Source organism: Equus przewalskii, chromosome 20, assembly GCF_037783145.1.
Source record: "Equus przewalskii isolate Varuska chromosome 20, EquPr2, whole genome shotgun sequence".
NCBI classification, from domain to species: domain Eukaryota; kingdom Metazoa; phylum Chordata; class Mammalia; order Perissodactyla; family Equidae; genus Equus; species Equus przewalskii.
The window spans coordinates 28,635,537-28,659,600 of NC_091850.1; the positions used below are offsets into that span (position 1 = coordinate 28,635,537).

A 24,064-nucleotide genomic window follows, 5' to 3' on the forward strand; every position below is an offset into this window, starting at 1 on the left:
ATGAACTGAGTCTTCTCAACTTCACCATCACTGCCTCAATCAGGAAATTTTTATTTCTTATTCCTACAACTTTAGAGTCTTCAGAATTAAAGGTTCTGATCCCTAGGGCAGTATCACTTCTACCAGGGGACACAATTAGTGTTCCATTGAACCTAAAATATGACCGTTGCTGGGCCATTTATGGAATCTCATGTCAATAGTCTCTTGGGCTAAAAAAAAAGTTAACATATTGGTGGGGGTAATCAACCTTGATAATCATGAGAGTCTAATCATCTAATCATGAGAGCCTAACAATAGGCATAGTCTAGAACTCAGTGGATCCATCAGGGAACTGCCAATGATTCTGTGATTGATAGGAGGGCACTTTCAGTAACTAGGGACTGACAAGGTTAAGGAAACCAGGGATTTAGATACCTCAGAGATGAAAGTCCACGTTACCCCATGGGAAAGCAATACAGATAGCAAAAGTTCTGGTTGAGTGTGAGACAAAACTAGAATGAGTGAGAGGGGAAGGAGATAATAAAAGCAGCTACTTTTAGTTTAGTTGAAGCTAAAGGGACTTCAGCTTTCCCCATTAACCTTCCTAGCAGGAGCAGCAGGGACTCCAGCTTTCACCCTTAAACATCATTAAAAGAGTGTAAGTGGGGTGGGGCATGAGCAGATCTGGGAACTATTAAGGGTGACTGTAGCAGATGCTGCTGATAGCATTCCCTATACCCTTTCAACCCACCTGAGTTCACCTACCCCTGTGTGGAGGAGTTGATACTCTCAATGTCCTAATCTTCCTGTCCTCCAGTGGGACAATTCTGAGGTGCATTCCACACAATTTCTCAGAAGGTCTCAGAACATTTAGCCTCAAAAGCCCATAAAAGTCACCTGATCAATGCCATCGCTCCTCCTTTACTGGCCTGTCTTCTTTCCTTTTTCTCAGTTCCCCACATCTTCACTTGTATTTCCTGGGGTCATTTTCTTTATAACCCATCTGTATACAAGTACCTGACTCAGGGTCTGCTTTTGGGGAAAAGCCAAACTAAAACACCTTTTATCAGAGACAAGTATATGGTTTCCCTCCAAGCTACACTTTGATCTTTGGTGTTACTTTTAATCCATGTTTCTTTGGGCTATGAAAGGAAGGGTGAGAGTCTTTTCTCTTTTTCACGGGTCAGTGTAACTAACAGTTTGTCAATTTTGTTGATCTTTTCGAAGAACCAACTTTCATTGATTTTCATTGCTTTCATTGTTTTTCTCTATTCTCCATTGCATCTATTTCTTCTCTAATCTTTATTAATTCCTTGCTTGGCTAGTTTTTGGTTTAGTTTACTCTCTTTTTTTCTAGCTTCTCAAGGTGTAAAGTTAGATTATTGACTTGAGATTTTGTTTTTTCTTTTTTTTTTTAAAGATTTTATTTTATTTTTTCCTTTTTCTCCCCAAAGCCCCCCCAGTACATAGCTGTATATTCTTCGTTGTGGGTCCTTCTAGTTGTGGCATGTGGGACGCTGCCTCAGCGTGGTTTGATGAGCAGTGCCCTGTCCGCGCCCAGGATTCGAACCAACGAAACACTGGGCCGCCTGCAGCAGAGCGTGCGAACTCAACCACTCGGCCACGGGGCCAGCCCCTGTTTTTTATTTTTTAATGTACGCATCTATGAGTATAAATTTCCCTCTGAGCACTGCTTTTACTGCATTCCATAAGTTTTGGCAGGTTGTGTTTTCATTTTCATCCATCTCAAAATATTTTCTAATTTCCTTTGTAGTTTATTCTTTGATTCATTGGTTGTTTAAGAGTGCATCACTGGATTTCCACATACTTTTGAATTTTCCAGTTCTCCTTCCATTATTGATTTCTAGCTTCATTCCATTGTGCTAAGAGATGATGATTTGTATGATTTCAATCTTTTAAAAAATGTATTGAATCTTCTTCTTCTTATTATTATTTGCCTAACAATGGTTTATCCTAGAGAATATTCCATGAGTACTTGAGAAGAACATGTATTCTGGTCTCGTTGGGTGGAGTGTTCCATAGATGTTTGTTAGGTCTGGTTGGTTTATAGTGTTATTCAAGTTCTCCGTTTCCTTGGTGATCTTTTGTCTAGCTGTTCTATCTATTATTGAAAGTGGTGTATTGCAATCTCCAACTATTATTGTAGAATTGTCTATTTCTTCCTCTGTTCTGTCAATGTTTGCTTCATATATTTTGGGTCCTGTTATTTGGTGCATATGTTTATAATTTTTCTATCATTTTGATGAATTGACTCTTTTATAAGAATATAATGTCTTTTCTTGTCTCTTGTAACAGTTTTGATTTAAAGTCTGTTTGTCAGATATTAGACTAGCTACTCTAGTTCTCTTTTGGGTATTATTTGCATGGAATATCTGTTTCCATCCTTTTGCTCTCAACCTCTTCATGTTTTTGGATTTAAAATGAGTCTCTTGTAGACAGCATAGAGTTGGATCATGTTATTTTGTCCATTCTTCAAATCTTTGCCTTTTGATTAGAGTTTAATATGCTTACATTTAATGTAATTATTGATAAGGAAGGATCTATTTCCATCATTTTGCTATTTGTTTTCTGTGTGTGTTATACCTTTTTCATCCCTCATTTCCTCTATTATTGCCTACTTCTGGGTTTAGTTGATTTTTTGTAACAAACTGCTTTAATTCCCTTCTCATTTCTTTTTATGTATCTTTTAAGATATTTTCTTTATGATTAACATCTTAAATTTATAGCAGTCTAGTTTGAATTGATACCAATGTAACTTCAATACAATAAGAAGCTCTGCTCCTATACAGCTCTATTTTCCTTCTTCTTTATAATGATGTCATCAGATATTTTTCTGAGAAATAATACCTTTCAGAAAAGGAGGAAACAATAGGAGACACTTGGCCTTTAATGAATGGCAAAGTAGTCTGTGTTGAGATCTTGTTTCTGCATTTGTATAGCACTTGTTCATAACCCAAGAAATTAAAGGATTAGTAGCGGAACAATTGTGTTATTAGGGTTGTCATCAATCATAGCCAGGATTCTGGTACTAGAATCAGGGGCTGGAGGCCCTGACCTCCAGGATGAGGCAGACACTGAAGTGTCAGACTGAATCACATATCCTGGGAAAAAGTTCAGTCTGGAGGGTGTAGTATGACTTCTAATGGCATGGCGGTTCCAGATGGTGAGATGATAGGACAAGAACAGAGTCTGGATTGCTTGACTGCCCTTCTCAGCTTCTTCCCCACCCATGAGTAAAGTCAGAGTTTTCCTGTAAAGGACTCTTTCCTCCTGCATATTAATGTCTCCAGGACTTTGTCTTTAATTGTCTCAGATTTGTCTTCTCGAGGTTTCTTGGGATTGTTGTAGCTCAGTTACTGACTTCATTTTCTATTGGCTCCTTATGCATTTGATATTTTCCACAAACTGTTCCAAACTGAAGACACTGTTTTTGATTTCTGTTGAATCATCCCTACAGTCATGAAGACAAACTCTGCCCACTTCCATGGGTCAAATCCTGGACCATTATTCCAGCAGGACAGTGTGGACAAATAGTAGCTAAAATTACTTTGATTTTGTCAACAAACAGCTCAAGATGAGATTCCCAGCTCTATTTGTTATTATCTGGGCCTGAGCTTCCCTCATCTGCAAAGAGGGAATTATAATAAAAATAGCTAGCTGTGCAAGGCAGTGTGTCAAGCACTTTAAACATCTCATTTAATTTTCATAACAATTCTGAGATAAGTGCTATTATTATACTCATTTTGTTGATGAGGAAATTGAGGCTTAGTGAGGTTAAGTAACCTGCTGAAGGTTACACAGCTTTGAGTCAAGGAGTCTGGATTCCAATCTAGCTCTGATCCTAAGACCTAAGCCATGAAATGGCTGTAAATTTTATGTAAGAAGATGTATATGAAGTGTTTATTTGCTAGTTATTATTATTTTTTATTATTGAATGCAAGCCTCATTTTTCTAATTCTTTCTTTCATTTGATCATTCATTCTGTACTTATGGAGTCCCTATTATATGCTGAGCTAAGCACTCTGGCAAAGCAGTGATGAGCCAGAAAAGGCCCTGCCCTTATGGAGCCCACTTTCAAAGGAGAGACAGTAAAAAAGTTGGGTGTAATGATTTCAGAAAATGTTAAGTGATCTGAAGAGAGTCAAGAGTCACTGGGGTGGTGGTAAGGACTGTTGGCTATGTTAGATCAGGTGGTCTGGGAGCCCAAGGACACGTGGTACACAGGATATTGGTGCCCCAAGATGTCCCTGGCCTAATATCCAGAACCTGTGATTATGTTACCTTAAATAGCAAAGAGGAGTTAAGATTGCAGATGGCATTAAGATAGGGAGATTGTCCGGCATTATCTGGATGAACCCAATGTAATCACAAATGTTCTTAAAAGGGAAAGGGAAGCAGAAGAGGTCAGAGCGATATCATATAAGAAGGACTTGACTCACCATTGCTGGCTTTGAAGATGGAGTAAAGAGGCCATAAGCCAGGGGATGAGAGAGCCTTCTAGATGCTGGAAAAGTCAAGGAAATGTATTCTCCCCTAGGGCCTCTAGAAGGATCACAGCCCTGCCAACACCTTGATTTTAGCCCAGTGAGACCCATTTTGGACTTCTGACTTCTAGAATTGTAAACCTTTTGTATGTTTGCATTGTTTGAACCACTAAGTTGTGGTCATTTATTACAGCAGCAACAGAAAACTAATACCAGAGGAGACCTTGGAATTGATACCTGAGTGACAAGAAGCAGTCAGTCGTGGGTCAGAGCATTCCAGATGGATGGAACAGCACGAGGAAAAAGGAAAGGAAAAAAGACCAAGGAGGAGAGAGAGAAAAGGAAGAGAGGGAGTGGAACAAAATGAGCTGGAGAAATAACCAAGGGTCAGTGATAGAGAGTGTTATTGGCTGTAGTAGTGGATTTGCCTCGTTTTAGGAGCAATTGAAAAACTTTGGAGAGTTTAAGTAAGTAAGTGACATATCAAATTAATTTTTTTAAAAGAATTGTCTGTGTGGAAAATTAACTATGGAGAACAAAATTGGTGGCCAGTAAGGAGATGGAGGGGTGCCTGCAGCTTGAAGTAGGAGGTAGCAGTAGAAATACAGAATTGTGGGCATAAATGGGGTATCTTTTGGATATAAAGTCACAGGACCTACTGATAGATTCTATCTGGGGGATGAAGAAAAGAGAGAAATTGAAACTGTTGTGTTTTCTGCTTGAGCAGGGGTAGGCTTATTATGAAGTTAATGAAGACTAAGTCTCAGGCATTTTAACCTGGTCAGGAAGCTTCCCAGGCCCTGTACCTAATTTTGTATTATTTTTCCTAAATAGAACTCCTGAAATTGTACACACTTCAAGCTCCCACAAAACACGGATCTGCTTATGGGCTTGGGTGGGGCAATGCAATTTCCTGAACTAAATCTCTTTAAAGTCTTTCTGCCTGAGGCCAGAAGTCATCCAGCCTAAAGCAGGACCAGGCATGTTGGTGAAAGCTAAGAGGGCTCACCTGAAGGAGAAGAGAGCCTGGAATTTGGGGACTAAGTTAGATACAACAATGCTCGGGGCATGGGTGTGCCACTGGAGATCCAAGTCAGGCTGGGCGACAAGACTCTCCTCTCTGATGCAAAAATAGGGTTGGGAGATGAATTTAGGAGCCTGTGTTTATAGGAATCGAACCTATCATTCATGAGAAAAACATATTTAACAGAGCTCCACCAAGAGGGAGCAGTCTACAGGGTCTGTGATGCATTTCGATTGCTTATTAAAAGTCACCAAGAAAGTGATGCTCACATGGATTTTTCCAGCGTCTGTGTTATCCTCTCTTGATGCTGTCTCCGGTCTTTCATCTTTGTGCTTTTCCTGTTGGCGCTGCATTTCTTCATCCTTAGCTATCCTTTATACCAGTCATTTATAGCCAAGTCTGCACTGTCTTACACCTGATTTGCTCCATCTTACTGACTGTCCCATGATGTGTCCCCCTTGCCCTGGACTGGCTGTCTGGTTCCCCGGTCAGGTTCCTGAGAGTTGAGATCATGTTAGCCTATGGGAGACTGTCCTCTATCTTCAATAAGCACTTGATTCCACTGTCCAGTGCTGGACAGCACCTTTAAATGGCTATATGTAAGGTCACGTCATATCCAGTCCATTGAGTTCAGCCCCAGCTCAGGTGCCTGCTGTCTGCAAGAACTAAGTTGTTCCCGCGTTTCTATTTCCTGGCCCCCTGCCCATTTCCCTAGTGTCAAACTTTGACTCCCAATTCTCAGGGCAGTTCTAGCATCTCTTTTTTTCTTTCTTTCACTCCTCTCGTACATGATGCAGGCAAAATCCTGTGATGGAGCTCCTGGTTGATGGATTCAACTCCTGAGGCAGGTCGTGTTAGTTTGAGTTCCCCCTAAGGCAGGGTCTGACCCATGCACTTGAGTCATCTGTGGGTACACCTCCTTGCTTAAGGGGCAGGAGTAAGGGAACGGGGACAGAAAGACAGGGAAGGAGGAAAAGCCAACATAAGGATGCATACTCACAGTTACTGCTGTGGACAGCAGTGCTTGATTCTGTTGGGACCCCTGAGAAGCATACAGAATGCCTGTCAGACTGTCTGCCTGAAGAAGGGCTGGCTGGAGTATTTATCCTCCCCACTGTACCCTATGCTGAACTGGCTGAAGGTTTCCCTTGGGGGGCATAAGCTTCCTGCTCTTACAGGTGACAAATAGAAATGGCAAGCAATAGGATATATTGGAGTATATGAGGAAGCCATTTGGTGTAAACCTAATTCGGCCTGACTTTTTTTTTTTTCCCCAAAAGGGCCTGATTTGGCCATCGAGCTCGCATCGTATGTCTGCTTTAAACATTTACCATGGCAAGAACAAAGGCCCTTAAGATAAAGGTGCAACTTCCCCCAACATTGGCATTTCCTTAGGGATAAGCATCTTTCCTTAGGCTAGGAACTGATTGCTGTGCTTACCTTTGATCACCCAGCTCACCTGTGACCACCCAGCTTGAGACAACAGACCTGCCACCCTGTCGTGTCCACCTAGACAGTAGACCTACCTGCTGTGTCCATCAATCACTGTGCCGACAGAGCAGTCTTGTGACTATTGTAAAAGGGACATTTCAATCATATGTGAAACATCCTCTTTGGGGGTATACAACCACTCTGTACACCCCACTTCTTTGGTGCCCTTTCTTCCTTCTGGAAGAAAGGCCCTGGGCCATGGTGCTCACATTTTAGCTCAGAATAAACTCACCCAAATTTTCATTTATGGATTATTTTCTTCCACACAGGCTGCACTTGCCTGTACTATGAAGGCCGCGGGCAGAATGCAGAAAGACTCTAATACAGAAAGACTATGCAGTGTGCACGAGGTGAGGCACCACTAGTGCAAGGTGAGTCTGAGCCCTCCAGATCTGTCCTCTGCAGCTACGGCTGAAATCAAGGGTGGGCTGAGGGTTTGATTCTGGCACAGAGCCGCCTGCTACACATGCTTCCTTCCTCCTCCCTGCATGTCACTACTTCCAATTTCTCTACATGCTTCACGTCACCTTGTATTCTATCCAAAGTGACACCTTTCATCATCAAGCAGGTATATTGGTGGGAATGTAAATTGGTGCAGCCACTACGGAAAACAGCATGTTTCCCAAGAAATTGAAAATACAGCTGCCATATGATCCGGCAATCCCACTTCTATGTATATATCCAAAGGAAACAAAATCACTATCCTGAAGAGATGGCTGCACTGTCATGTTCATTACACCGTTATTTACAATAGCCAAGACGTGGAAACAATCTAAATGCCCATCGATGAATGAATGGATAAAGAAAATGTGGTGTATGTATGCAATGAAATATTATTCAGCCACAAAAAGGGAAGGAAATTCCGTCACTCATGACAACATGGATGGACCCTGAGGGCATTATGCTAAATGAAATAAGTCAGACAGAGAAAGACAAATACTATATGTTCTCTCTTATATGTTGTAGGGGAGGAAGACTTTTCCTCTATCCAAAATGTGGGTTAGTCTGGCCGGAGAATGAATTAAATTCACATGAGACAGAATAGCAAGAGAAAATTAAACAAAGCTTTATGAGGAACCATGGCCCGGGGCCTCTCTTCCTGAAGAAAGAAAGGGCACCGAAGAAGTGGGGTGCACAGAGTGGTTATATACCCCCAAACAGGATATTTCACATAGGATTGAAATGTCCCTCCCACAATAGTCACAAGATTGCCCTGTCGGCACAGTGCTTGATGGACACAGCAGGTAGTGGTCTGCTATATCGGTGGGCATAGCAGGAGGCAAGTCTATTGTCTGGAGCTGGGTGGTCACAGGTGAGCACAGCAATCAGTTCCTAGCCTAAGGAAAGATGCTTACCTTAAAGAAATGCCAAAGTTGGGAGGGGGAGGGAAGTCAGTTACAGGAGGTTACCAGACAAGCACAACAAAATGCAGATTTAAGTCCTTGTCTTTGGCATTGATTAAGAGTTTCTAGAGAGAAGATCATCTCCTTTCTTCTTCCTGGTGCAGAGAGGGAGGCACCTTTTACAGATAGAGATTTACCTTACAAATGTAAGTGCCCTAACAAAGGGCAAGTTCCATTCCTCAGAGCCTCCTTCCCTGTCCCAGTTTATCGAAAGCAATTAGCCTCAAATAATCCAGATGCCAAAGAGACATATCTTGGGGTGGCCAATTCCAGACCCCTACAATACACATAGCAAATCATTACATTGTACACCTCAAACTTAGATAATGTTATCTGTCAATTATATCTCAATAAAACAGGAAAAAAATAAATAAAAAAGAAAAGGTTAACTGATGTTCTAACTGACTTGATTTTCTCAAGAGGCAACAGCAGAAGTCTGGTGCTATAATGTGGATAATGTCCCTGATCACGAAGTCACAGGTGAGAAATCCCTCCCACAGTGATATCCTTGAAGAAAGACATTCCTCTTCAGGGCTGGTTCTGTGGTGTGCAACTGACAACATTGAGTGGTAGAACATCCGTGACGCTGGATGAGTGACAGTTTGCCATATATATCATACATATATGTATGTTGGCTTATGTTCTTATAAGGAATTAAGACCAGATAAATCCAAGCAATAATAGTAAACTTTAAGATAATTGGTGCAGGGCCAAGTACTGGGTGCTGTATGAAACACCCAAAATAGGAATTTATTTCTTTCCACTAACAGTCTGAAATCTCAAAGGTGACTTGATCACAGTATACAGAAAGGAGTTTTTTGAGCACAGAGCCAAGAAAAGTTTTTCTTATTAAATCATTTCTGCTCTTACAATTTTGGCTCCTTGAAGGTCAGATCGATTGTTTCATTTGTCAGTACGTGCCAAGCATACTACAAAAGGTAAAATGCAGCAAAAACAAATCGAAGTAGAATTGCTCTCCTTAGCAGATGACGTTTATTTTCTGCTGAATTCTGACTGATTCCTAAGAGCTCAGAGTTCCAGAGAGCAACCAGGAGTGGATTTTATTATTATATATTTGATTATAGAAGCTTAAAGCTTGAAAATCGGAGTGCAAGCTTCTCATTTGCAGGTGGAGAAAGAGTCCCAGAGAAGTAAAGCGACTTGCATGAGGTTTCACATCTAAGGCGAGGTGGAAGGGCAGCAGAATGTGACACCCCAAAATGTGACTGTAGGAGTTCAGTGCATGCCACCCCGAAATATGCTCCTTTGGTATATTGATTCTTTTGAGCTGTAGGCATTTGAAAAACACAAGCTGCAGGAAGAGGCTTTCTTTGATCTCCCCTGTCTGTCAGAAGACATCCTCCAAAAGGAACTCAGTTGTCATCAATCCCCAAGCCGGGAGTTAAATCAACCAGGGACAATTGACTCTTATCATGGGCAAGGAGACTAGAAGTCAATACCACACCCAGACAAACCTTGTCACAAACTATTGCACCCCTGATCTATTCTTCTAAGGGTCTTTTCATCTTTCCCCCAAATCATTTCCTCTCCCCGGGAGAGGCCTACACTCCCTCCCCCCTTTTCCTATTAAGATTATATTTAATCCTGAATTCTAAAGCCACCTCTTTAAATTACTCATTTTCCTTGGGTAGTTTCCATGTGTACACGAGGTATACATGTTAATAAGCTTTTATTTGTTTTTCTCTTGTTAATCTGTCTTTTATTACAGGAGTCTTAGCTAAGAACTCAGAAGGGTGGAAGGAAAATGATTTTTCCTCCTCTACAAGGCAGACCTAGATTAGAAAGACCCTGGTGCACCATTCTTTCCATAGATGCATCTTCCATTCTAGGAGAAACAAGTGCTGTCCTGTCCATCACAGGAGACTTTCACCTATGGCAAATCTTTCTGCCTGTGGCTCCCAAATGAGGGGTTTAATGGAGAAACAGGTTGACAAAGAGATGAAATTTAAAATGGCTTTTGCCCTTGGGAGGAAGGGACGTGGACTGCACTGGGCTTCAGGTTTTTTGCCTGGAAGTGGCCCCCGCATTAAAGGAAGTTTCTTTCCCTTGCTCCTTTCTCCCTTGAACACCAGATTCAGTCACATTCATTTTTCCTTGGGGTCCTTTCAGTTTCTACTTAATGAGACCGGTGGTTGCTGAGTGTTTGACTGACACTTGGTATGTACAGCTTGTATTCATCTTCCTGAGAAAGGGCATTGCACAATAAAGCATTGCCAATGGCAACCGCAGTGGCATTTCTGAGAGCCCCAGCGGCATTACCAGCAGCTCCGTTCCTCACCCCAGTGGAAGGAAATGCCACCGCTCACTAGAGCGGAGGGGGGCGTGACCGCTAAAGTAATTAAACTATTCTTATGCAGAGAGACCTTGAGTTCTTTTCTCCTTGCCCACTGCCATTGGACCTCTTTACTTTTTACCCACATACAGTTCTACTGATTTCCAGGACATCTAAGCCAAGTCTAGGCTGGAGGGAAATACTTTTGGAGTAAAATCAAATCAGTTGCAAATGAGTTACAACATCACTTTCCTTAATAGATCAAACAAAACACTGTGTGCTCCAGACACCAGAACTGATCCCCTCAGTGGAGTCCCCCAGCTAAAAAAATGCAAATCTTTGGCTTGCCTATAGCAAGGTCCTGAGCAATGCCCTTGGGGGCTTAGCCAGGACAGAGCGACTTGGAAAAGAGCTTGCCGCCCAGCAAGCGTGTGGCCTGGCCAGGATGGTGTAACTAGCAAGCTAGTTGGAACAAGCCCTCCTGCTTCAGGCCAGTGAATATTTACGTCAGGCCAGGAGTAAAGAAAAGTGACTTAACTTACTTTGTACCCTGTGTGTTGCCTGGGGAGAGGGTGGGCAAGTGAAGTGGTTTTTTGTGTTAGTAGCACTTCTGGTAGCTTCCAACAAGGCTTGCTGCCCACGCTTTCCCTCTCTCTCCATCCCAGCTTCCCTCCTTGTTTTCTCTTCAGAACAGAACTCTGTGTACTGTGCATAAATAGGCATATGATAGGCACATACCTCCTTGCTTCAAGTGGGCTTGTTTTTATTATAGCAGGATGGTCTTCCAGATTCAAACTTTAAAAACAGGTAGATTGAGGGGCTGGCCCCGTGTCCGAGTGGTTAAGTTCGCGCACTCCGCTGCAGGCGGCCCAGTGTTTTGTTGGTTCAAATCCTGGGCGCGGACATGGCACTGCTCATCAAACCACGCTGAGGCAGCGTCCCACATGCCACAACTAGAAGGACCCACAACAAAGAATATACAACTATGTACCAGGGGGCTTTGGGGAGAAAAAGGAAAAAATAAAATCTTTAAAAAAAAAAAACAAAAAAAAAAACAGGTAGATTGAATTGAGATGTATAGAGCAATCCTTCAAATTGAAAAAACAAACAAACCCAGTTTTGTTGATAAAACTGGTTCACCGGGGCTGGCCCCGTGGCCGAGTGGTTAAGTTCTCGCGCTCCGCTGCAGGCGGCCCAGTGTTTCGTTAGTTCGAATCCTGGGCGCGGACATGGCACTGCTCATCAGACCACGCTGAGGCAGCATCCCACATGCCACAACTAGAAGAACCCACGACGAAGAATACACAACTATGTACCGGGGGGCTTTGGGGAGAAAAAGGAAAAAATAAAATCTTTAAAAAAAAAAAAAAAAAAAAAAAAACAAAAAACTGGTTCACCAGTTGACACAAAATAAGTTGCACATACTTAAAGTGTACAGTTTGATAAGTCTAGACATATGTACACCCATGAAATCATCACTACAATCAAGATGATGAGCATATTCATCACCTCCAAAAGTTTTCTCTTGGCCTTTTGTAATCCATCCCTCTTTCTTCTTCCTGCCCCCTGTTCCCTACCCCTTCCCAGGCAACCACTGATCTGCTTTCTCTCATATTAGTTTTGTTTTCATCTTCTAGAAATTTATGTAAATGGAAACTGTAGGGGAGGAAGACATTTCCTCTTCCCAAATGTGGGTTTGTCTGGCCAGAGAACGAATTAAATTCACATGAGACAGAATAGCAAGAGAAAATTAAACAAAGCTTTGTGAGGAACCATGGCCCAGGGCCTCTCTTCCTGAAGGAAGAAAGGGCACCAAAGAAGTGGGGTGCACAGAGTGGTTATATACCCCCAAACAGGGTGTTTCACATATGATGGAAATGTCCCTCCCACAATAGTCGCAAGATTGTCTTGTTGGCACAGCGCTTGATGGACACAGCAGGTAGTGGGTCTGCTATCTCAGTGGGCGTAGCAGGAGGCAAGTCTATTGTCTGGAGCTGGGTGGTCAGAGGTAAGCGCAGCAATGAGTTCCTAGCCTAAGGAAAGATGCTTAATCCTTAAAGAAATGCCAAAGTTGGGAGGGGGAGGGAAGTCAGTTACGGGAGGTTACCAGACAAGCACAATAAAATGCAGATTTAGTCCTTGCCTTTGGCATTGATTAAGAGTTTCTAGAGAGAAGATCATCTCCTTTCTTCTTCCTGGTGCAGAGAGGGAGGCACCTTTTACAGATAGAGATTTACCTTACAAATGTAAATGTGTCCTAACAAAGGGCAAGTTCCATTCCTCCAGAGCCTCCTTCCCTGTCCCAGTTTATCAAAAGCAATTAGCCTCAAATAATCCTGATGCCAAAGAGACATATCTTGGGGTGGCCATTTCCAGGTCCCCACAAATCATACATATGTACTCTATTTTGTCTGTCTTATTTCACTCAGTATAATTATTTTGAAATTCTTTTATGTTGAGTGAACTTTATTAGTTTGTATCTTTCAAAGAATTGGTCCATTTTATCTAAGTTGTTAAATTTATTGGCATAAAGTTGCTTAGATTATTTTCTTATTATTCTTTTAATATCTGTAGAATTTAAGGTGCACTCACTTCTGTCATTCCTAATATTGTTAATTTTTGTTTTCTCTGTTTTTTTCCATAATAATTTTGCCTAGAGGCAGAATTTTTTCAATTTTATTGATCTTCTCAAGCAAGCATTGATTTCATTGATTTCTCTATTGTTTTTCTGTTTTCTATTCTTTGTTTTTTTCGCTCTGATATTTATTACCTCCTTCCTTCTGCTTTACTTTGGTTTAATTTCTTTCTGTTTTTTAAATTTCTTAAGGTAAAAGACGAAGTCATTCATTAGAGAACTTTCTTCTTTCTAACATGGGTATGTAGTTATTGCTATGCATTTCTATTTAAGTACTGCTTTAGCTGCATCCCACACATTTTGATATGTTTTCTTTTTTTCAATTTAAAATACTTTCTAATTTCACTTTGATTTCTTTTTTGACCCATGGGTTATTTAGAAATGTATTATTTATATATCTTGAATATACACAATTTTTATCAGTTATACCTAAAGAAAGCTGTTAAAAAACAAGCATATTATTTAGTTTCCAATATTTGGGGATTTTCCAGATATCTTGCTGTTACTGATTTCTAACTTAATCCCATGTGGTGGGAGAAATACTTTGTAAGATATGAATCTTCTTAAATTGACACAGATTTGATTTATTGCCCAGAGTATGGTTGTTGTTCTGTGTGCACTTGAAAAGAATATGTATTCTGTTGTTGTGTGGAGTGTTCTAGAAATATCAATTAGGTTGATAGTGTTGTTCAAGATGTCTGTATCTTAACTGATTTTCTGTCTACTTTTCTTATCAATTATTGAGAGATAGACACTGAAATCTGCAATTATAATTATGGATTTGGAAAATTTCTCCTGAAGTTCCATCAGCTTTTGTTTCATGCATTTTGAAGCTCTGTTATTAAATACACACATTTTTGGAATTTTTATGTCCTCTAGAAGAATTGACTCCTTTATCATTATGTAATGAGCTTCTCTATCCCTAGCAATATTCTTTACTCTAAAATCCACTATCTGATATTAAAATAATCACACTAACTTTAATTTCATTAGTGCTACATGGCATATCTTTTTCAGTCTGTATTAGTTTCCTGTTGCTGCTGTAACAAATCACTACAAACTTGATGACTTAACACAAATTTATTATCTTATAGTTTTGGAGGTCAGAAATCCAAAATGAGTCTCACTGGGCTAAAGTCAAGATGTCATCATGGTTTGTTCCTTCTGGAGACTGTAAGGAAGAATCTACTTCCTTGCCTTTTCTAACTTCTAGATGCCTTGGCTCATGGCCCCTTCCTCTATCTTTAAAGTCAAAAGCAGAGCATCACTACATCTCCTTAATTATCTCTGCTTCCACTGTCACCTGAGTTTCTCTAACTCTGATCCTCTTGCCTCTCTCTTATGAGGACCGCTGGGATTACTTTGGTCCCATTTGGATAATCTCATCTCAAGGTCCTTAACTTAATCACATCATCAAGATCCCTTTTGCCATGTAAAGTAACATATTTACAGGTTCCAGAGATTAGGACATCGATATCTTTGGGGGATCACACCATCCTTTTACTTTTAACTTATTTGTTTCTTATGTTTAAAGTAGGTTTATGATAGGCTGCATGTTCTTTTTATTTTTTATTTTTTGCCATTCCTTTTAATTAGAGTGTTTAGGCTATTTACCTTTAATATGACTATTGATATAGTTGAGTATAAATCTTCCCTTTGCTCTGAGTTTGCAATTTGTCTCGTCTGTTGTTTGTTCTCCTTTTCTTCTTTGGTGCCCTGTCTCAGTTCATTTGGGCTGTTATAACAAAATACCACAGACTGGGTAGCTTATAAGTAACAGAAATTTATTTCTCACTGTCCTAGAGGCTGGAAGTTGGAAATCAGGGTGGCTGCATAGTTGAGTGAAGACCCTCTTCCCAGCTGCAGACTTCTTGTTGTATCCTCACATGGTAGAGATGGATAGGGATATCTTTGGAGTCTTTTTTGTAAGCCACTAATCCCATTTGTAAGGTCTCTGCCCACATGACCTAATAACCTCCTCAAACCATCAATTTAGGAACAGGATTTCAACAAATGAATTTGGGAGGACACATTCAGACCATAGTATGCTCTTCTTTTGGACTAAATATTTTTTTTTAAAGATTTTATTTTTTCCTTTTTCTCCCCAAAGCCCCCCGGTACATAGTTGTATATTCTTCATTGTGGGTCCTTCTAGTTGTGGCATGTGGGATGCTGCCTCAGCGTGGTTTGATGAGCACTGCCATGTCTGCACCCAGGATTCCAGCCAACGAAACACTGGGCCGCCTGCAGCAGAGTGCGCAAACTTAACCACTCGGCCACGGGGCCAGCCCCCTGGACTAAGTATTTTTTTATGATTCTATTTTATCTCTAGTTTTGGATAATTAGCTATAACTCTGTTGTACTTTTAAGTGGTTGCTTTATGGTTTACAGCAAACATCTTTATTTATCACGATATACCTTCAGGTGATATTACATCACTGTGTATACAGTATTAGAGCCTTATTACAGTGTACTTTCATTTCTTCCTCCTGACCATTGTGATATTATTGTTGTACATTTCACTTTTACCTACATTATATACCTCACAATACATTTTTTCTTTAAAGTTGATTATCATTCAAAGAGATTTAAGTAACAAGGAAAAACATTTTACTTATATTTATATAATTACACTTTCTAGTGCTCTTTCTTTTCATCTGCCCATCCAGATTTCCATATCGTGTAATTTTCTATCTGCCTGAATTATTTCATTTGATATTTCTTATAGTGAAGGTCTTCAGATTATGTATTCTTTCAGCTTTCATATCACTGACAAAAAATCTTTGTTTCACATTTTTTTCCCAATTATTTTATTGAAATCATAAAGGTTTATAACATTGTATAATTTTACGTGTACATTATTATTTATCAATTTTTGTATAAAATGCATCATGCTCACCACCAGAAATTTAATTTTTATCTGTCACCATACATAAGTGCCCCTTTACCTCTTTTGTCCACCCTTAAACCCCTTCCCCTCAGGTAACCACTAATGTGTTCTCTTTATAAAATAGCCAAAACAATCCTGAGAAAAAAGAACAAAGCTGGAGGCATCACAATCTCTGACTTCAAAATATACTACAAAGCTATGGTAATCAAAACAGCATGGTACTGGCACAAAAACAGACACACAGATTAGTGGAACAGAATTGAAAACTCAGACTAAAAAGCTTCTGCAGGCAAAGGAAACCATAAACAAAATGAAAAGACAACCCACCAAGTGGGAGAAAATATTTGCAAATCATATATCCAAGAAGGGATTAATTTCCAAAATATATAGAGAACTCATACAACTTAACAACAAAAATGCAAACAACCCGATCAAAAAATGGGCAGAGGATATGAACAGACATTTCTCCAAAGAAGATATACAGATAGCCAACAGGCACATGAAAAGATATTCAACATCACTAATTATTAGGGAAATACAAATCAAAATTACAATGTTTCACATTTTTAAAAAAGATATTTTTGTTGGGTGTAGAGTTCTATTTCAGTACTTTGCATATGTTGCTCTAGTCCCTTCTGACTTGCTTTTTTTTCACTAGAAGTCTGTTATAATTCTTATCGTTGATCTTTTGCACATAACGACCTTAATAATAGGCCATGAAGGTCACATAATGACCTCCCTACATGCTTTTAAGATTTTCTCTTTATCAGGGGTTTTACGCCATCTCATTATGACGTTCTTTAGTTAGTTTTCTTCATACTTCTTGTATGTGGATTTTGTTGAATTTCTTAGATCTGTGAGTTTAGTCTTCATTAAGTTTTTGACTATTATTTCTACCACTATTGTTATTCTTATTTCCTCTTCCTGCTTCAGCAATCCAACTGCACGTACATTAGGCCACTTGAAGTTGTCCCACATGTCACTGATGCTCTGTTGATCTTTTTATCAGCCTTTTTTCTGTTTTTCATTTTGAATAGTTTCTATTATAGTGTCATTAAGTTTAATAGTCTAACAATACAATCGTTTTGGGTCTTGCTTTTAGGTTTTGTAAGACAAGACCAGAACAGTTTTTAGTCTTGGGCTAATTTTCCTCCACTATCAAGGTAAAACTCTTTTGAGTGTATGCTACCTGATAACCATGAATTATGAAGTTTTCTTCTCTGATTTGTGGAACCAAGAAATGTTTTTATTTTTGGCATTGTATCATCTTTGGGTATTGTTTCTCTAATCTCATTGGCTATTTTTTCCCCCTGCCTTGGTTTGTTTCCTCATACAGAACTGTTACTCAGCACTCAACTAAAGATTGGTGGTGGATCACCTGCAGATCTCAAGAGCTCTCTGTGTAGCCCTATTCTTTCCAGTACTCTCTCAAGCAGACTCCAGGCACTTTGGTCTCCTCAGACTCTCAGCTCTGTCTCTTCAACTCAGAAATGGTGCTGTCTCTGCCTCAGTTTTTCCTTTCTGTTCCACTTCCTGGAAACTTTCTCTGGTCAGTAAGCTGGGAGAATTGTAGGACTCACCTCACTTGTTTCTCATCTTTTAGTGTTCATTGTTGTTCATCACCTAATGTTCAATGTCTTGAAAACCATCATTTCATATATTTTGTCTGGAATTTTGTTTCAGGTGGGAGGATAATTTTGGTCCATATCACTTCACTGTAGCTCACAGTAGAAGTTCTGCAATCCTTCACTTACTTTTTTTAAAACTCAGTGTTTATTTATGTAGGAACTCCACTATTATATTTTAAGTGTTTCTGTATTTCCTTCCTTAAGGGACTTGAGAGAGATACTGGTGGCTAGAAACCAAAAGCTAAAATAAAAGATGTCATTTCCCAAAATTCCAATGAAGCACCTCCAAAATTAGAATGGAAGTCAATTACAGTTCTTTTTGTGAAAATTAATGTACTTGGGGGCTGGTTCGGTGGCGTAGCGGTTGAGTTCACACGCTCCAATTTGGCAGCCTGGGATCCACAGGTTCAGATCCCCGGTATGGACCTACCACCACTCCTCAGCCATGCTGTGGAGACATCCCACATAAAAAATAGAGAAAGATTGGCACAGATGTTACCTCAGTGGCAATCTTTGTCAGGCAAAAAGAGGAGGATTGGCAACAGATGTTAGCTCAGGGCCAATCTTCCTCAAAAAAGAAAAAAAAATTAATGTACTCACCTACACTCACCTACGTGTTACATAAAAGTTGAGAGACAATTATCCAATTCTCAGTTTCAGCATGTCTAATGAGCAAAGATACTAACTCACCTTTCTTTTGGGCTATCTTCTCAAAGATGTTTATATGGCAAACAGCTTGGAAGATCAAGATAGAATCTCCTTCTAGAGCAGAAGATAAGTTTGCCTAGGGTCTGGTATAAAAAGAAGCCTCCCACTGGAGCTAAGGCTAGGCAGGTTTGCTTGTCGGCCATTATAAAAGATTCAGGTTCCTTAAACTCTCCTCTGAAGCAACCCACTGAATGTGCAAGTGTCACTTGGCCTTCTTCTCACTGCCTTGTGTGAATTTGGACTTGGGGAACTGGCACAGATATTCTGATGTGTCTGCTGTTTGCAATGCCATGAATAATAAAGTCCTTGTCTCTGACCCAGGAATCTTGTGTCTTCTGCCAGCATCCATGAAACTGTGGCAACCTAGATTGTTTGCTTGCAAGGAGGTTAAAATATCAGATCCTTCACAGGTTTTGACAATAAAATAGGTCACATTTACCTAGGTTGCAGGCAATTTAACCATGCCTCCCTATACCAACAAGATCTAAACTTATAGAAAATAGCAGAAATGGAGGGACAGGGAAGACATGGGATGACTCAGAGTGAATGGCAACTGCAATATGACCCTGTTCTGTGATTCATAAGGAAGTAAAGCCTTGTACAAACACCAGATGGTGTTACTGTATTAAATTTAAAAGGGATCTGGGGATATTCAGCCTGGAGAAGCAAAGACGTGGCAGGGCGAGATAGCCATCTTCAACTATCTGAAGAGCTTTGAAATAAAGGGTAGAAGTACGTGGTGTGGATGACTTGTAAGACCTAATCCTCTTTCTAGCCCCATGTGGGTGCTGCACATATAATCAGATGTGACTCACAGTCCAAAAGGAACTGCTGCCAAGGACAAATCTCGTGTGTATATTGCCAACAGCCATTCTGTCTGGGATAAGAAAGACAAAAATACACAAGGACAAAGGGAGGCATCCCCCAACCTTGGGCATAGGGTCAAGGGGGGATATCAAGGGGTCACTCTTGGTGCCCTGTCCATGTCCCCTCTAGCCTTACCCTTGTAGTATCACACGTCTCACACCCTAGGGTTTTCTTTCAGCAGGTGAGAAGCATTGGAGGATTAGTCCCATCTCCCGCACCCAGCAGTCCTCAACCAATGACTGATGAAAGTTGTTGTATAAATCCTTCAGCTTCCACACCCTTTGGGTTTGGTAACTTTGAGGCACATGTTTTAACTGATTCCTCATGTTCCCAAAAGGGTCTACACTTCAGTTATTCACAGCAGAAAGGGGCTCTATCATGCACTGTCTGTTCACTGTCTTCTCTTTCCTGTCTCACTTCCCATCTCTTCTTTCAGTCTTTCCTGAGATCACCTCCCAGACACGCCTTAAACTTGAATCCTTTTATCTGAATCTGCAACCAAACGAAGCAGGTAAAGGGAAGGGGATGTGGACATATGAAAAATCACATTTGATGTACTGTCCCATTAAAACGAGAACATCAAAAAGAAAGTTGAAAATCCTCTCCGCGAGGCTCTGGAGGTAAACCTAATGCAGTTCCTGGCAAGAAGGATTGGTTGTTTAAAAGTCCCTTAGGATAGGGATATGAGACCTTTGAAGAAGAAAAATGCCCTGAAAATCATGGTGCAATGCTTGCTGAGGAACATAAAACAGATGTCTTTAAACCCTATCAGTAAGGCTGGGAGTCCAGAGGGCTTTGATGGTTCCAGCCTTGTGCTTTATTTGCTGGCAAGCTATTTTAGATTTGCCAGAGCTCCTGGGGTTGCCATAGTATTTGTAAACAAATCTCTGTGGTCAGCAGACTCGGGGGTGGTACAACAATGCTAGGGGAAGTTTAGGGGAGGCAGGTTGTGCTTGCTGGGAAAGTCTTGAAAAACGACATCTTGAAAAGGTCTCAGACCACAGAGCAATGGATCTGGCTGCCTTGCTGATTGGGATCAGCCACATTGACTCAATTCCTTCTCTCCCTTCATCTTCCAGCCCCCGTCTTCCCTGCAGATGTTTCACCACTCCTCCGTGAAGAAGAGGAAGAAGTCAAAATCACATGCGGAAATTTCCCAGGTGCCACAGATGATGTGGCCAGAAGGATGACCTCCTCTCGGGTCTCTGAAAATCAAGGTAGTCAAGCCTTCTGCAGAGAAGCTCAGGACTGCCTGCTATTATCTCTCCTCCAAAAGATAATAATTCCACAAACAGTTGTTGCACACCTACAAAATACTGACTCTGCACCAAACACTGGGGAATATAAAGATGATTAAGATACAGTTCTTGTCCTCAGGAGGCTGCTGGCTAGTGGGGGGACACAGGTGATGAACACAACAACAGCGGCACTAGACACAGTGGCCAGCAGAGAAGGGAGTGGGGAACTTGAGGGTGGGCTGGGTCCTCCTTGAAGGGCAAGACGGGCTATGATAATAGTATTTATTGAGCATTTACTGTGTTCCAGGCACCGTTCTAAGTATACATGTATTAACCAATTAAAAACATGCATGAGGAGGCCAGCCCAGTGGCGTAGTGGGTAAGTTTGCGTGCTCCTCTTCGGTGGTCTGGGGTTCATGGTTTCGGATCCCAGGTGCAGACCTACAAACCAATCACCAAGCCATACTTGGGTTGCGCCCCACATACAAAAAATAGGGGAAGCTTGGCACAGATGTAAGCTTAGTGACAATTTTCCTCAAGCAAAAAGAGGAAGATTGGCAACAGATGTTATCTCAGGGCCCATCTTCCTCACCAAAAAAAAAAGAAAAGGAAGATAGAAAGAAAGAAAAAAAGAAAAAAAAAATTCCCCCCAACCGCCCAAAATGCATGAGACAAGTACTAGTATTATCCCCAGATGAGTAAACTGAGAATGTAAGTAATTTGCTTAAGGTCACACAGCTAAGTCTGGATTCAACACCTCAGTGCATAGTCTTAATGACTGCACAGTGCTGCAGGAAAGCATTTCCAGGAAGCTGCTCCAGGGCTAAGAATATAAAAAATAGGCGTGGATTAGTAATCTTTAACATGTTTTGTAGGTGCTCTGGTAGAGTGTGGACTAGAGTCCCAGATGTGAGACTAGAATCTAGGATTTCCCAAGAGGAAGTATCCAGCGATAGAGTCCCCATAAGCAAAATATCCAGAAAGTTCCTATTTCAGGTAACTGTGCTTCTAGAACCCTGTTTAGAAATCCCTGTTCCCCTAAAGATGGTGACTAGGGTTCAGGCAAGCTACCAGAGATTTACACATTAAAATGCAAATGAGGCTGGATTCTAAGAGTTTAAAGAGCCATGATTTTAGTCCACCAGGCTTCCCAGAGCCAGATCATTGTCTTTATCTTGCAAATAGAGAGATTTGAGAGTTTGAGAGCAGAAGAGCCCCAAACAGGACTTGGCATGCTAGGGCTGGCCTGAGGCAGAGCTGGGAAGAAGCCATTTTGCAGAAGGAAAAATACCTAGAAAGGATGAGCGTATATCTAATCCAGAATGAGCTTTCTGACAATGGAAAGATTTGGTAGGCTCAGGCAAGAGGAGTCTTGATAAGGGCAAGCAGAAATGATTGAGAAAAAATGGGATTCCAGCATGTAGGTGGCGAGGAATGTGTCTTGGCAGCCTTCGATTTCAACAGGGAGACCTGGGCTGGGATGGGAAAGGGCCTTCTCCTCCAGGACCAAGGTGGAGCTAAAGGAACGACCTCAGCTTTGGCCAGGGGTGTAGAAGTCAGCTGTGCTGACCAGTGGGACAGTAGCCTTGTAGGTCGGGACTCCTGTGGGGCATGTGGCCTGGCAGAAGGGAGGAAGACAGAGAGGGCTTGAATGGACCTGTTTGAATGCTTTAAGCTGAAGCCAGACTACTGAGTAATGTGCCACAGCCCTCAACTCTCCTCACCGTGAAATTTCCTCATACTGCAGCAGAGTTTGTTTAGGATCTTGAGCTGACAGTGTGTGCTGGACTTGAAAAGGCCAGCTCCAGAGAGGAGAGGAAGAGGGGGAAACTGGCCCTCAATATGCTCGTCAATGGAGGATGCCTTCTTCTCATCTTCCCTCCCTCCTTGCAGAGAAAAAAGAAAAAGAATCATAAATGTACATTGTTTAAAGGGTCACAGAGATCTATAAGATTTGTTAGGAGAAATGCAGCAAATTGGAGAACATGACTGTCTTGAGAGGGGCTTCGGGGATATGACTCAAATATAGACTTTGAACCAAATCCTGTTTACTTCGGCCGCCCTGTTCAGCCCTGACTTCTAGAGGTACCCATTGCTGTGAATTTCTAAGTCTTTTGAGAATTTCTCGGTGCAAATCATATTGTTCTCAGCTTTCTGGCTTAGGGAATACATTCACGTGTTTTCTGTCTTCCAAAATTTCACTCTTAGTGCCTCTTCTCATGGAGCACCAGTCTTTTAGTTTTACGTCTTAAGAAAAAAATCTCTTTACTGGCATTTTCAGTGGTATTTTGAAAGAGCAAGAAAATACATGGCTGTGTTCAATCTGCAGATTTTACCAGAAGTCAGCTCCCTCCATTTTTTTAAATCTTTAGTTGGTGACTATAAAAGCCAAATGTAGGAGTCAATAAAGGTGGGATATGAGTTCAACTGAGAGTCTCTCTAGTTGGTCGGCCAGTGGGTCAGTCTGTCCATCAGTGTCTTAGGAAGGGTCAGCTCCCCTTGCTCAGAGGTTCATTATCTATGTTAGCCACAATACTTTTAGTTGATATTAGTTTCTAAAGAAATGTTAAAGTAGATGGGATTTGGGAGTGCAGAAATAAGATTAGTCTTCATCTTTTAGGGACAAATAGTGAATCACCTGGCCTTTTTGTATTTGGAAGCAAGCTTTTCCTTACTTTTTATTCTGGATCCATACCTTAAGATTCATATCATTAAAAGGACAAGCCACAGGATCTCTAGGATGCAGAGTAACAGGCGTAAAGCTACTTGTCGGATAGAAGCCTCAAGCCGAGGGCAGAAGCCCAACAAGAACCCCCCTCCCATGTTGATAAACGGGCCCTCTGTTATCTCTCAGGGAGAAGGCAATGAGAGGCAGCAAGGAAGTAGCAGATTTTTCTTCAATACATTGGAGAAGGCAGAAATTCTCATTTGTGTCCTGACAAGAGCTTAGAGAAAGGAGGAATATGCCCCTACCCTTCACATTTTCTGTAACCTATGGCTCCTTGTTTGGGGACACAAATATACTTGAGCAAAGACTTTATCATGTTCCCTGAAAGGTCCTTGTCCATTGTGGACTCTGGGTGATGAGTCTGCAGGCACCGTAGGCCTGGGATCCAAGATGGTGGCAGAGACGGAGCCGAGAGGACAGGTGACAAAGGAAAACCTACCTAGTTTCCCAGGTGTGTTGATGATTGGCCAGACTCTTGTAGACATCCACAGTGCCAGGGCAGGAGAGCTCTTCCTTGCGTCAGTGGCACATGTGAGTTGTCTCACAGTTTAAAGATTATGGAGCCCCAGGAAGCAGACCTAGGAATATAGCGTCTCTGGACGCTAGCTTTTCGGGGCATGTATCGGCACCTCACACCATGTGCCCCATTTCAGAGCTTTCACTGCCAAGACTTGG

General features: G+C 41.2%; 1 long non-coding RNA gene across 1 annotated transcript in view; it reads left to right on the plus strand.

The window, feature by feature from the left end:
- The window catches only part of LOC139077835 (uncharacterized), a 54,562-nt gene extending 33,308 nt beyond the window's left edge, over positions 1-21,254 (plus strand). Inside the window, exons 2-3 of the long non-coding RNA XR_011530399.1 lie at positions 7,269-7,370; positions 20,503-21,254. This is a non-coding gene — a long non-coding RNA (uncharacterized lncRNA). The remainder of the gene's footprint in view (positions 1-7,268; positions 7,371-20,502) is intronic.
- The last annotated feature ends 2,810 nt before the right edge of the window (positions 21,255-24,064 follow it).